Raw genomic sequence first — 15,222 nt, forward strand, 5'->3', positions numbered from 1 at the left:
CACCATTTTCTCGCAACTTCGAAGACCAATTGAGCTCAAATTTTCACAAGCTTGTCATTTTATGCTTATGTCGGGATACACCAAGTGAGAACACTGGTCTTTGACTAATACCAAACGTGTACAGTGCCTTTAAGGGACTTCCTAAAATACAACTGTAGGAAGTCCTATGCCACTTTAGTGTACAATCTGGTTATTAACTGTGGTGTGGCAGGAGCCTATATTTTTTTGAAAGGGTTTGTAAAGAAAAGTTAATTACTCCTCCATGTTTTTTTTTCTTCTCACCTTTTTCAAAATCCATAAGTTCCCTATTTAACCAGAGCCAATTATTCCTTGATCTGATTAGGCAATGAGCCAAGCCTTCCATTTTGAAAAGTTACTTCATGTATATGATATTTTTGTAAATAGAACATTTATAAAAACAAAGATTAGTGTAGATAAGTTGACATTGTAACTCACTAAATGATTTTTCTTTTTCCTAGACTGAATCAAGAGGATTTTGAGCAAAAACAAAGACGTTGATGTGACAAAAGTTCAAAAGAAATGGGTTCTTAAAAATGTGTTATCAAACTCTCATGTGGTCTTGCTTATTGTTGGCAAATACATTGATCAATCTCTTTCAGATACATTAAAGGTAACCAATAAAGAACATTCTATCTACAATACATGTATGATGATTTGTCATCTTATTGCAATAGTCAAACAGTCCATATAATGATTTTATTTTTCCAATGTTGGTAAAGGCCTACTGAATAGAAATCAACTTTAGAATGCTGGTTTAATATACTGCTGTGAAGGTTTTCGTTGTAGTTTTTGTTAACGCTTTTTTCCTTCCTTTTTTAAAACATTAATGATGTTAAACATGATTAAAAATCCTACCATTGATGTGTTCTTGATCTCTGTGTTCGTATGGAGAGTCTCGGGGCATTTCTTACAGCGAAAAAAACCCTCTTCCAGTTCAACAAGTCAATCAGTTGAAGTTCCAACAACCCGGAGTAAGTGTTTTGAGTTAAATTACTTGTGAGAGGTTCATGCTGCATTTCTTGAGAGAGTAATAATCCCCACTCCAGTCATTCCATACCGTTCCCTGTCCCTGGTCAATGAGTTGATAGTTACAAAACTTGCCGTATTTTCATGCTGCATTTCTTCAGGGAGTAGTAAAATCCTTTCCAGCTGCCCCATTGTATTCCCTGTCCATATGACACGTCTCCCTGTGGATAATATTTACCATTCAGATGAGCATAAAAGCAAGCATTAAACCACCAGGCACCTTCATATCGCTGGGCACAATTGCCATTAGACTTTGCATCATTGTCCTGATCCTTTGTTGTGAATGATTGGCCATTATGAACTGCCATTGAATCACCTGCTGTACTCTGAGCATCATATGAACCAACCTGGAGAGTGTACTTGTCACCTGTAACAGCAAACCCACCATAGGACGCCCAAGCTGTGTTGGACTGCCAATCTTCAATATCTGCTCTGAGCTCCCATTGACCTGATCCAGTAAGGTCACGCAGGATATCATTCCCCAGCCAGAACTCTTTCTGCAGATCACCAAAACCTGATTGGTATTCAGCCCAGGAACGGTAAAAGATAACAGAGCCATCTTGTCTCCTCTGGAACACGATCCAGCCTCCTCCATCTGTCTCCATATCACAGTAAACCTGTAACCCATCAGTCAGACTTGTAGGAAAGATGGTGTATAAACCATTGATGCGGTAACCAGCTTGGTGCAACTCCAGACAACTGCTGTAACTTGTAGTGCTGGGTAGTGGAAATGACAAAGTGTCCAAGTTGTCATCAAAGTAGGCACTACCCTGAATCTCAACAAAGTCATCAGGGCTGTGAGCTCTGCTGGCATTATTCAACACACAGATACCTCTTATGATGTGATAGTTGAATGATGCACACTGTGGATCCATAGAGCAGTCTCTCCCACATATTACAGGAGAAGATACAGTCTTCCACTGAAACACATGATTCTGTAAGGCTCGGTTTTCAGCCAAGTAGAACGTTTCGATGAATCGTGGGTTTTCACTCTGGCAGGTTTGTACCATCAAGATCAGAACCAAGATTAGGAACATAGTAACTTCCATGATGAATGTTTGTGGATTCTATCAGAGGGAATATTTGTTGTTATTTTTCCTCCTTAAATGTCAGTGGAAACTAGTCCTGACACTGACAGTTACGTTTTGACACAGACGGATCAAATGAACCAAATCTTTCGTTGCAACCAATTGTTATGCAGCAAGCTCCACCCATTGACGTCACCATTTCCACAGTAATGAGAGAGAAAAAAGAAAAAGAAAAAAGAAAAAACACAAACCAAAAACTTGGAGACAATCGCCATCATCATTTGTGGTGGGTTTTGATTGGCTGTGCTCTTCTCGCTCAAGATTACTTGCTGACGTCTGTAATATTTTTAAAGACTAATACCCTTGCCTAGTGAAAATCTTGGCAGTAACGTTTCTATAATTTAAGCCCTTCATTGTATTCCATCACCATGCTTAGGCTAAATACTTTCCATCACAATGGCCAGACCTTCTGGTTTGGATGGTCGTGTGGACCGCGTAATCAATACTTACAATATAATACTTTACAGGTGCCCTACGTGATTTCAGTGTGGGCAATGTTTTGGCTGTTAAGGGACATCCTAAAATACTAAGACTTTGAATTTACCGGCAGCTCAATGGAGAGAAAAAAGAGTGCTTGGGCAAGACCTTCAGGTTGAGATGGTCGTGTGGACCGTACAATCAATAATTACAATATAATACTTGTCAGGTAAGCCCTATGCGATTTCAGTGTAGGCAACGTTTGGGCAATTAAAGGAAAGGTACACGTTTGGTAATTACTCAAAACAAAATTGATATTAACTTAAAAACTGACTTGGTAACGAGCATTGGAGAGCTGTTGATAGTATAAAAAATTGTGGTAAACGACGACTCCCTCTGAAGTAACGTAGTTTTTAAGAAAGAGGTAATTTCTCACTCAATGGAGAGAAAAAAGAGTGCTTGGGCAAGACCTTCAGGTTGAGATGGTCGTGTGGACCGTACAATCAATAATTACAATATAATACTTGACAGGTAAGCCCTATGCGATTTCAGTGTAGGCAACGTTTGGGCAATTAAAGGAAAGGTACACGTTTGGTAATTACTCAAAACAAAATTAATATTAACTTAAAAACTGACTTGGTAACGAGCATTGGAGAGCTGGTAAACGACTCCCTCTGAAGTAACGTAGTTTTTAAGAAAGAGATAATTGCTCACTAAAATAATAAAAGACTTCTAGCCAGAAGTCTTTTTCCTCTAAAAGCACACTCATTCGTCCAACAAGGGTGTTTTTTTCTCACAATTTTCTCGCAACTTCGATGACCAATTGAGTTTAAAGTTTCACAGGCTTGTTGTTTTATGCTTATGTTGGGATACACCAAGTGAGAACACTGGTCTTTGACTAATTCCAAACGTGCCCAGTGCCTTTAAGGGACTTCCTAAAATACGACTGTAGGAAGTCCTATGCCACTTTAGTGTACAATCTGGTTATTAACTGTGGTGTGGCAGGAACCTATATTTTTTTGAAAGGGTTTGTAAAGAAAAGTTAATTACTCCTCCATGTTTTTTTTTCTTCTCACCTTTTTCAAACTTATCCATAAGTTCCCTATTTAACCAGAGCCAAATATTCCTTGATCTGATTTGGCAATGACCAAAGCCTTCCATTTTGAAAAGTTACTTCATGTACATGTACAGTGTATATATGATATTTTTTTAAATAGAACATTATAAAAACAAAGATAAGTTGACATTTTAACTCACTAAATGATTTTCTTTTTCCTAGACTGAATTAAGAGGATTTTGAGCAAAAACAAAGTAATGATGTGACAAAAGGTAAACAGAAATGGGTTCTTAAAAATGTGTTATCAAACTTTCATGTGGTCTTGCTTATTGTTGGCAAATACATTGATCAATCCCTTTCAGAAGGTAACAATGAAGAACATTCTATCTACAATACATGTATGATAATTTGTCATCTTACTGCAATAGTCAAACGTCCATATTATGATTTTATTTTTCCGATGTTGGTATAGGCCTACTGAATAGAAATCAACTTTAGAATGCTGGTTAAATATACTGCTGTTTTCGTTGTAGTTTTTGTTAACCTTTTTTCCTTCCTTTTTTAAAACATTGATGATGTTAAACATAATTAAAGAACCTACTGTTGATGTGTTCTTGATCTCTGTGTTCATATGGAGAGTCTCGGGGCATTTCTTACAGCGAAAAAAACCCTCTTCCAGTTCAACAAGTCAATCAATTCATGTTCCAACAACGCTTTCGTAGAACGTTTCGATAAACCTTTTGGGGTTTTCACCATGACAGGTTTGTACAATCAAGATCAGCAACAAGATTATGGTCATTACTCCCATGATGAATGTTCATGGATTCTATTTTCAAAAATGTTTATTTTACCTGCTTAACTGTCGTTGGAAAGTTGTCCTGACAGTGACAGTTACTCTTTGACACAGACGGATCAAATGAACCAAATCTTTGAGTGGCGACCAATTTTAGCGCAGTAAGCTCCACCCATTGACGTCACTGTTTCCAGAGCAATGAGAGAGAGAAAGAAAAAAACACCACACAAACTAAAAGCTCAGAGAAAAACGCCAGCATCATCTGTGATTGGCTGAACTGTTCTCGTTCAAGATTAATAAGTTGCAACTGCAATAACTTTCAATCAAAACTAATACAACTGTTGCCTATTGAAAACCTTGGCAATAACGTTTCTATAAAGTTCTTATAATTCAGGTCCTTTCATTGTACATAATATCCAGGCTAGAGGCAATTCGGTAGAGCATGCAATCACAAATGCCAGACCTTATTATTAGTAATAATGATGATATTAATAATAATAGCTGAATCTTCATTAAATTGAGATGGTTGTTTGGACTGCACTGCACAAACAATATTTACAATAGGCCTATAAATCTTTACATGTATGCGCTGCGCAACTTCAGTGGGGATTCTGTTTTGCTAATCAATATTTAAACAATAATACTTTACAGGTAGCACTGCCTAACTTCAGTTCAGATTACGATTGGTAATTAAGGAACTTCCTAAAATATTCATTAAACTTCACTTAATTGGAAGTCAGTATTGAGAGTTAATTAGCCTACATATAGCTTTGTATTCGCCATGACCATGGGCGGACCCTCAAGTTGAGTTAAGTCGAGGGGACCGCACAATCAATATTATAACAATAATACTTTACAGGTTGCACTGCCTAACTTCAGTTCAGATAACATTTGTTAAATAAGGAACTTCCAAAAACATTTATTAGACTTCAAATTAATTGGAAGCCGGTATTGAGAGTATAATTAGCCTACATTAATAGCTTTGTATTCGCCATGACCATGGGCGGACCTTCAAGTTGAGATAAGTTGAACGGACTGCACAAACAATATTTACAATAGGCCTATAAAACTTTACAGGTATGCGCTGCGCGACTTCAGTGGGCATTCTGTTTTGGTAATTAATGGACTTCCAAAAATATTCATTAGACTTCAAGTTAATTGGCAGCCCTTAACCCTCTAGTCCCTGCACCGCCCGATTTTCCTGAAGACAAATACTTCAAGATTCTTGCAGTATATTACTGGCATCGTAGTTCAAATTTTAAAAGATAGCCGCAGCTTAATTGTTGTGCACAATTTGAACCTTGATATTTGTATAAAAGTACAAGTTCGCATGAGAACAATATATGTCTCTCGTTAAACGGCTACGGTAATTTTAATGGCGAATATTTGTTTGTAAGGATAAAATGGACTCAATAGCTTTTCAAGGCTTTTATCTGACTCAATGATTATACTGATTAAATGCGAAGGCGTGAGTTTTCGACAATATTATCATGAATGATGAAGAAATACAGTTTCCTTTGTGTTTACTATGAGCGTCTTGTTGGGGTAATAGCTAAATTATTTCACCATCATTAGCTTCATTAGCTTAATAATGACTATCGAGGATTCTTTTGATGTTCTTTTTTTCCTACAAACACAAGCTAGCAAGGTTTCCTCCTACCACTACAGTATATCGATAGGCGGCTGGGCGGTCCAGTGGCTAAATGGTTAATGAGAGTAATTAGCCTACATGTACCTTAGGCATTGTATTTGCCATGACAAATGGCGGACCTTCAAGTTGAGATAAGTTGAGTGGACCGCACAATCAATATTACCAATATAATACTTTACAGGTAACACTGCTCAACTTCAGTTCAGATTACGTTTCGGTAGGCCCCCCTAATTAAGGGACTTCCTAAAATATTCATTAGACTTCAAACTAATTGCCAGCCCTTAATGAGAGTTATTAGCCCAGCTCAAGCATTGTATTCGCCATGACAAAGGGCAGACCTTAAAGTTGAGTTAAGTTGTGTGGACTGCACAAACAATATTTACAATAGGCCTATAAAACTTTACAGGTAAGCGCTGCGCAACTGCAGTGGGGATTCTGTTTTGGTAAATAATGGACTTCCAAAAATATTCATTAGACTTCAAGTTAATTGGCAGCCCTTAATGAGAGTTATTAGCCCAGCTCAAGCATTGTATTCGCCATGACAAAGGGCAGACCTTAAAGTTGAGTTAAGTTGTGTGGACTGCACAAACAATATTTACAATAGGCCTATAAAACTTTACAGGTAAGCGCTGCGCAACTTCAGTGGGGATTCTGTGGTAGAACGTTTCGATGAATCGTTGTTGACTTGCACTATGGCAGATTTGTACCATCAAAATCAGAACCAAGATTGTGATCATAACTTCCATGATGAATGTTCGTGGATTCTATTTTCAAGTATCAGAGAGAAGACATTGAGCAGTTTGTTTTCCCCCTTTACTGTCGATGGAAAGTTGTCCTGACACTGACAGTTACTCTTTGACACAGACGGATCAAATGAACCAAATCTTTGGTCGCCAACGTTTTCTATGCAGTAAGCTCCACCCACTGACGTCACCGTTTCCACAGCAATGAGATACTAACAAAACAAACCAACACCCACCCGACCATGTAATAGTCTTGGCGACAAATCATGCTAACAAAAGCATAGAAAACAATGACAGTTTTCACAAGTCATGAGACCTACTGATTAATTGATAATCACCCACGCAACTGATGCCCAAGATTTATTGGACTTCCAATCTTCCATATCTACTCTGAGACGCCATTGACCTGATCCAGTGAGGTCACGCAGGATATCATTCCCCAACCAGAACTCATTCTGTACATTACCAAACCCAGATTGGTATTCGGCCCAGGTACGGTTAAAGTCAACAGAGCCGTCTTGTCTCCTCTGAAACACGATCCAGCCTCCTCCATCTGTCTCCATATCACAGTAAACCTTTAACCCATCAGTCAGACTTGTAGGAAAGATGGTGTATAAACCATTGATGCGGTAACCAGCTTGATACAACTCCAGACAACTACATGTACTAGTGCTGGGTAGTGAAAATGACAAAGCGTCCAAGTTGTCATGATAGCAGGCACTCCCTTGAATCGCAACAAAGTCATCGGGGCTTTGAGCTCTGCTGGCATTATCCCTCTAGTCCCTGCACCGCCCGAGTTGGCCGAAATAATTTTGTTTTTCTTTTCAAGATTCATGCAGTAACTTTACTGAAATCGTAGTTCAAATTTTTTAAAGATAGCCAAGGCTTATTATTTATAATTAAACGCACAATTTTTGACCCTTTCGGTAATATTTGTACAAGTCCTCATTGGGGAACAATAAAAAACCTACGGTAATATTTATGGCGATTATTTTTGTATAATGACAAAATGGATACAATAGCTTTTCAAGGTTTTTACCTGGCTCAATGCTGATTATTTGCGAAGGCATAAGTTTTCGACAATATCACCATGAATGATAAATACAGTTTCCTTTGTGTTTACTAATAAGCGTTTTGCTGGGTAAGTGCTAAATTATTTCATCATCCTTAGCTTCGTCAAGTAAACTGTGAAGAGACAAATTAATAATTCCTCCAACCGCATAATACAGTGTATCGCTTTAGGTGGCTGGGCGGTCCAGTGGCTAAATGGTTATTCAACACACAAATACCTCTTATGATGTGATAGTTGAATGATGCACACTGTGGATCCATAGAGCAGTCTCGTCCACAGATCACAGGAGTAGATACAGTCTTCCACTGAAACACATGATTCAGTAAGGCTCGGTTTTCGGCCAAGTAAACGTTTCAATGAATCGTCTTTGACTTGCACTCTGGTCGATTTGTACCATCAAACTAAGAGCCACAATTATGATCGTAACTTCCATGATGAATATTTGAAGATTTTCTTTTCGAAAAATGTACCAGAGAGAAAATGTTTTTGTCCCCATTAACTGTCAGTGGAAAACTGTCCCGATACTGCAGTTACTTTGTACTATAGTCTCCCAGATCAAATGAACCAAATCTTTGCTCGCAAACAATTGCATGCATTCAGCTCCACCCAATGACGTCACCGTTTCCACAGCAACGAGATATTAAAACAGGTGTAGAAAACATTCATGTTTTTCACAAGAATTGAGACCTATCGATTATTTAAAGACACTGGACACTGGACACTGGTAAGTTGTGCATGTGGAAAGGGCTGTATCTCACACCATTAACACGCATGTAAAAATCGCCACTCAGGTAATTATCTTAAATTATAGATAAACATGTCCAGTCACTCCCCGTGAAAACAAAGACCCCCCCCCAAAAAAAAAAAAAAAAAAAAAAACTATCTTTGTTCGGGGTGCCAGTCAGAAGCCATTCAAATTCAACCTTTAACTGCCAGGTAGCCAGGGATCGCACGTAAGTTACAAAACAACCTGGGAAGCGGCAGCCAGGGAATCACCTTAAGGGGATGCTACTTTACACTTTTTGTTGTGGCATGGATCATCATGCCTTTATGGATTTTCATTCTTCTAGAATTGGCACTAGACAATTGAATGAACTCATACATGTCATAGTCATTCATAAAGGGATTTTTGTTTTATTCACCAATTGATGTAATTCTATCTTCAAATACATACAAATGAGCTTAGGACAATTACATGTAGTTGAAAATTTAAAGGAGAAATAACATTACCAAAAATTCCTTTCTACATGTAAATTACTCTGTTGAACTCTGATAAAAAAAAATCATCCAGATCATACATTTTTGGGGGGTAAATTCTACCAGTCCATAAAGTTGACTTTGTTAACTTTCATCGTTTTAAAATTGGCCGTGGATGAGTGAATGTCAAAGTTGTTCAAAAGATGATTTTTTTTTTTCACTATCTAAGGTATACATTGAGATTAAGAAAACAAGTAAGATTAAAACGGAATATTATTTAAAAAAAAAAGTCTTTTCTTAAACACTCAGTTGAACATTTCCGATATTGTTTTTGTCATCCAGGTAAAAACAATAATCGTTTTGACTTTCCAGTCCACAAAGTTGACTTCTGCTTCGTAAAATATTTAAACAACACATACTGGTGATTATTTCAGTTTAAAAACACTTTTGATCTTCTACTGATCTTTGCAAGTATTTCTCTCCGACTGTGGACAAATTGTTGCCCAGGTTGCTAATTATTCACAACAACATGTACAGTGGCCACACTCACCGGTACCATTGTACTCCTGGTGAACAGGATAAATTTAATGTTAAATGTCTTGGCAAAGAAAACAAATAACACGACCGGGATTTGAACCCACACTCTTGAGAAAATCATCATTAGATTTTAAGTTTGATGCTCAGACCGCTCGATCATGACACTTTTTGTTGCGGCATGGTTCATAATGTTTAACTGGTTTTCATTCTTCTGAAATTTTTCCCTGGATGTGTAAATGTTCGTAATCATTCAAAAAGTGATTTTTGTCTTAATCACTAATTCTATCTTCAAATCCATACAAATGAGCTTAGGACAATTACATGTAGTTGAAAATTTAAAGGAGAAATAACATTTCCAAAAATTCCTTTCTACATGTAAATTACTCTGTTGAACTCTGATAAAAAAAAATCATCCAGATCATACATTTTTTGGGGGTAAATTCTACCAGTCCATAAAGTTGACTTTGTTAACTTTCATCGTTTTAAAATTGGCCGTGGATGAGTGAATGTCAAAGTTGTTCAAAAGATGATTTTTTTTTTTCACTATCTAAGGTATACATTGAGATTAAGAAAACAAGTAAGATTAAAACGGAATATTATTTAAAAAAAAAAGTCTTTTCTTAAACACTCAGTTGAACATTTCCGATATTGTTTTTGTCATCCAGGTAAAAACAATAATCGTTTTGACTTTCCAGTCCACAAAGTTGACTTCTGCTTCGTAAAATATTTAAACAACACATACTGGTGATTATTTCAGTTTAAAAACACTTTTGATCTTCTACTGATCTTTGCAAGTATTTCTCTCCGACTGTGGACAAATTGTTGCCCAGGTTGCTAATTATTCACAACAACATGTACAGTGGCCACACTCACCGGTACCATTGTACTCCTGGTGAACAGGATAAATTTAATGTTAAATGTCTTGGCAAAGAAAACAAATAACACGACCGGGATTTGAACCCACACTCTTGAGAAAATCATCATTAGATTTTAAGTTTGATGCTCAGACCGCTCGATCATGACACTTTTTGTTGCGGCATGGTTCATAATGTTTAACTGGTTTTCATTCTTCTGAAATTTTTCCCTGGATGTGTAAATGTTCGTAATCATTCAAAAAGTGATTTTTGTCTTAATCACTAATTCTATCTTCAAATCCATACAAATGAGCTTAGGACAATTACATGTAGTTGAAAATTTAAAGGAGAAATAACATTTCCAAAAATTCCTTTCTACATGTAAATTACTCTGTTGAACTCTGATAAAAAAAAATCATCCAGATCATACATTTTTTGGGGGTAAATTCTACCAGTCCATAAAGTTGACTTTGTTAACTTTCATCGTTTTAAAATTGGCCGTGGATGAGTGAATGTCAAAGTTGTTCAAAAGATGATTTTTTTTTTTCACTATCTAAGGTATACATTGAGATTAAGAAAACAAGTAAGATTAAAACGGAATATTATTTAAAAAAAAAAGTCTTTTCTTAAACACTCAGTTGAACATTTCCGATATTGTTTTTGTCATCCAGGTAAAAACAATAATCGTTTTGACTTTCCAGTCCACAAAGTTGACTTCTGCTTCGTAAAATATTTAAACAACACACACTGGTGATTATTTCAGTTTAAAAACACTTTTGATCTTCTACTGATCTTTGCAAGTATTTCTCTCCGACTGTGGACAAATTGTTGCCCAGGTTGCTAATTATTCACAACAACATGTACAGTGGCCACACTCACCGGTACCATTGTACTCCTGGTGAACAGGATAAATTTAATGTTAAATGTCTTGGCAAAGAAAACAAATAACACGACCGGGATTTGAACCCACACTCTTGAGAAAATCATCATTAGATTTTAAGTTTGATGCTCAGACCGCTCGATCATGACACTTTTTGTTGCGGCATGGTTCATAATGTTTAACTGGTTTTCATTCTTCTGAAATTTTTCCCTGGATGTGTAAATGTTCGTAATCATTCAAAAAGTGATTTTTGTCTTAATCACTAATTCTATCTTCAAATCCATACAAATGAGCTTAGGACAATTACATGTAGTTGAAAATTTAAAGGAGAAATAACATTTCCAAAAATTCCTTTCTACATGTAAATTACTCTGTTGAACTCTGATAAAAAAAAATCATCCAGATCATACATTTTTTGGGGGTAAATTCTACCAGTCCATAAAGTTGACTTTGTTAACTTTCATCGTTTTAAAATTGGCCGTGGATGAGTGAATGTCAAAGTTGTTCAAAAGATGATTTTTTTTTTTCACTATCTAAGGTATACATTGAGATTAAGAAAACAAGTAAGATTAAAACGGAATATTATTTAAAAAAAAAAGTCTTTTCTTAAACACTCAGTTGAACATTTCCGATATTGTTTTTGTCATCCAGGTAAAAACAATAATCGTTTTGACTTTCCAGTCCACAAAGTTGACTTCTGCTTCGTAAAATATTTAAACAACACACACTGGTGATTATTTCAGTTTAAAAACACTTTTGATCTTCTACTGATCTTTGCAAGTATTTCTCTCCGACTGTGGACAAATTGTTGCCCAGGTTGCTAATTATTCACAACAACATGTACAGTGGCCACACTCACAGATACCATTGTACATTTGGTGAACAGGATAAATTTAATGTTAAATGTCTTGGCAAAGAAAACAAATAACACGACCGGGATTTGAACCCACACTCTGAGAAAATCATCATTAGATTTTAAGTTTGAAGCTCAGACCGCTCGATCATGACACTTTTTGTTGCGGCATGGTTCATAATGTTTAATTGGTTTTCATTCTTCTGAAATTTTTCCCTGGATGTGTGAATATTCGTAGTCATTCAAAAAGTGATTTTTGTCTTAATCACTAATTCTATCTTCAAATCCATACAAATGAGCTTAGGACAATTACATGTAGTTGAAAATTTAAAGGAGAAATAACATTTCAAAAAATTCCATTCTACATGTAAATTACTCTGTTGAACTCTGATAAAAAAAAATCATCCAGATCATACATTTTTTGGGGGTAAATTCTACCAGTCCATAAAGTTGACTTTGTTAACTTTCATCGTTGTAAAATTGGCCGTGGATGAGTGAATGTCAAAGTTGTTCAAAAGATGATTTTTTTTTTCACTATCTAAGGTATACATTGAGAGTAAGAAAACAAGTAAAATTAAAAGGGAATATTATTTAAAAAAAAAAAGTCTTTTCTTAAACACTCAGTTGAACATTTCCGACATTGTTTTTGTCATCCAGGTAAAAACAATAATTTTTTGACTTTCCAGTCCACAAAGTTGACTTTTGCTTCGTAAAATATTTAAACAAACAACACTGAGTGATTCTTTCAGTAAACACTTTTGCTCTTCTACTGATCTTTGCAAGTATTTCTCTCCGAATGTGGACAAATTGTTGCCCAGGTTGCTAATTATTCACAACAACATGTACATGTACAGTGGCCACACTCACCGGTACCATTGTACTCCTGGTGAACAGGATAAATTTAATGTTAAATGTCTTGGCAAAGAAAACAAATAACACGACCGGGATTTGAACCCACACTTTTGATGCTCAGACCGCTCGATCATGGCACTTTTTGTTGTGGCATGGTTCATAATGTTTAATTGGTTTTCATTCTTCTGAAATTTGTCCCTGGATGTGTGAATGTTCGTAGTCATTCAAAAAGTGTTTTTTGTCTTAATCACTAATTCTATCTTTAAATCCATACAAATTAGCTTAGGACAATTACATGTAGTTGAAAATTTAGGAGAAATAACATTTCCAAAAATTCCTTTCTACATGTAAATTACTCTGTTGAACTCTGATAAAAAAAAATCATCCAGATCATACATTTTTTGGGGGTAAATTCTACCAGTCCATAAAGTTGACTTTGTTAACTTTCATCGTTTTAAAATTGGCCGTGGATGAGTGAATGTCAAAGTTGTTCAAAAGATGATTTTTTTTTTTCACTAATCTAAGGTATACATTGAGATTAAGAAAACAAGTAAGATTAAGAGGGAATATTATTTAAAAAAAAAAGTCTTTTCTTAAACACTCAGTTGAACATTTCCGATATTGTTTTTGTCATCCAGGTAAAAACAATAATCGTTTTGACTTTCCAGTCCACAAAGTTGACTTCTGCTTCGTAAAATATTTAAACAACACATACTGGTGATTATTTCAGTTTAAAAACACTTTTGATCTTCTACTGATCTTTGCAAGTATTTCTCTCCGACTGTGGACAAATTGTTGCCCAGGTTGCTAATTATTCACAACAACATGTACAGTGGCCACACTCACCGGTACCATTGTACTCCTGGTGAACAGGATAAATTTAATGTTAAATGTCTTGGCAAAGAAAACAAATAACACGACCGGGATTTGAACCCACACTCTTGAGAAAATCATCATTAGATTTTAAGTTTGATGCTCAGACCGCTCGATCATGACACTTTTTGTTGCGGCATGGTTCATAATGTTTAACTGGTTTTCATTCTTCTGAAATTTTTCCCTGGATGTGTAAATGTTCGTAGTCATTCAAAAAGTGATTTTTGTCTTAATCACTAATTCTATCTTCAAATCCATACAAATGAGCTTAGGACAATTACATGTAGTTGAAAATTTAAAGGAGAAATAACATTTCCAAAAATTCCTTTCTACATGTAAATTACTCTGTTGAACTCTGATAAAAAAAAATCATCCAGATCATACATTTTTGGGGGGTAAATTCTACCAGTCCATAAAGTTGACTTTGTTAACTTTCATCGTTTTAAAATTGGGCGTGGATGAGTGAATGTCAAAGTTGTTCAAAAGATGATTTTTTTTTTTCACTAATCTAAGGTATACATTGAGATTAAGAAAACAAGTAAGATTAAAAGGGAATATTATTTTAAAAAAAAAGTCTTTTCTTAAACACTCAGTTGAACATTTCCGATATTGTTTTTGTCATCCAGGTAAAAACAATAATTTTTTGACTTTCCAGTCCACAAAGTTGACTTCTGCTTCGTAAAATATTTAAACAACACACACTGGTGATTATTTCAGTTTAAAAACACTTTTGATCTTCTACTGATCTTTGCAAGTATTTCTCTCCGACTGTGGACAAATTGTTGCCCAGGTTGCTAATTATTCACAACAACATGTACAGTGGCCACACTCACAGGTACCATTGTACTTCTGGTGAACAGGATAAATTTAATGTTAAATGTCTTGGCAAAGAAAACAAATAACACGACCGGGATTTGAACCCACACTCTGAGAAAATCATCATTAGATTTTAAGTTTGATGCTCAGATCGCTCGATCATGACACTTTTTGTTGTGGCATGGTTCATATTGTTTAATTGGTTTTCATTCTTCTGAAATTTTTCCCTGGATGTGTGAATGTTCGTAGTCATTCAAAAAGTGATTTTTGTCTTAATCACTAATCCTACCTTTAAATGCAATTTTTTTAAAGATAACTACACATGTAGGTTAATTAAAAGTAGAAAATACATTTTAAAAGATTCCTCCTAAACTACTCTGATAAACTTTTCTGATGTTTTTTTTTCCATCAAGATAATTATAGGGCCTAGGGCTTAAATTACTTTTAAAGAAAATTGAATTTTCCGTCCAATTTGACTTTGTTAGCATTCGG

General features: G+C 35.7%; 1 protein-coding gene and 1 pseudogene across 2 annotated transcripts in view; one reads left to right on the plus strand and one right to left on the minus strand.

The window, feature by feature from the left end:
- The window catches only part of LOC139942542 (nucleoporin NUP35-like), an 87,196-nt gene that overhangs the window by 39,526 nt on the left and 32,448 nt on the right, over positions 1 to 15,222 (plus strand). The window lies entirely within an intron of this gene.
- LOC139943364 (microfibril-associated glycoprotein 4 pseudogene) lies at positions 1,110 to 6,799 on the minus strand (annotated as a pseudogene).

The sequence above is a fragment of the Asterias amurensis genome, chromosome 10, assembly GCF_032118995.1.
Source record: "Asterias amurensis chromosome 10, ASM3211899v1".
In the NCBI taxonomy this organism is placed as follows: Eukaryota; Metazoa; Echinodermata; class Asteroidea; order Forcipulatida; family Asteriidae; genus Asterias; species Asterias amurensis.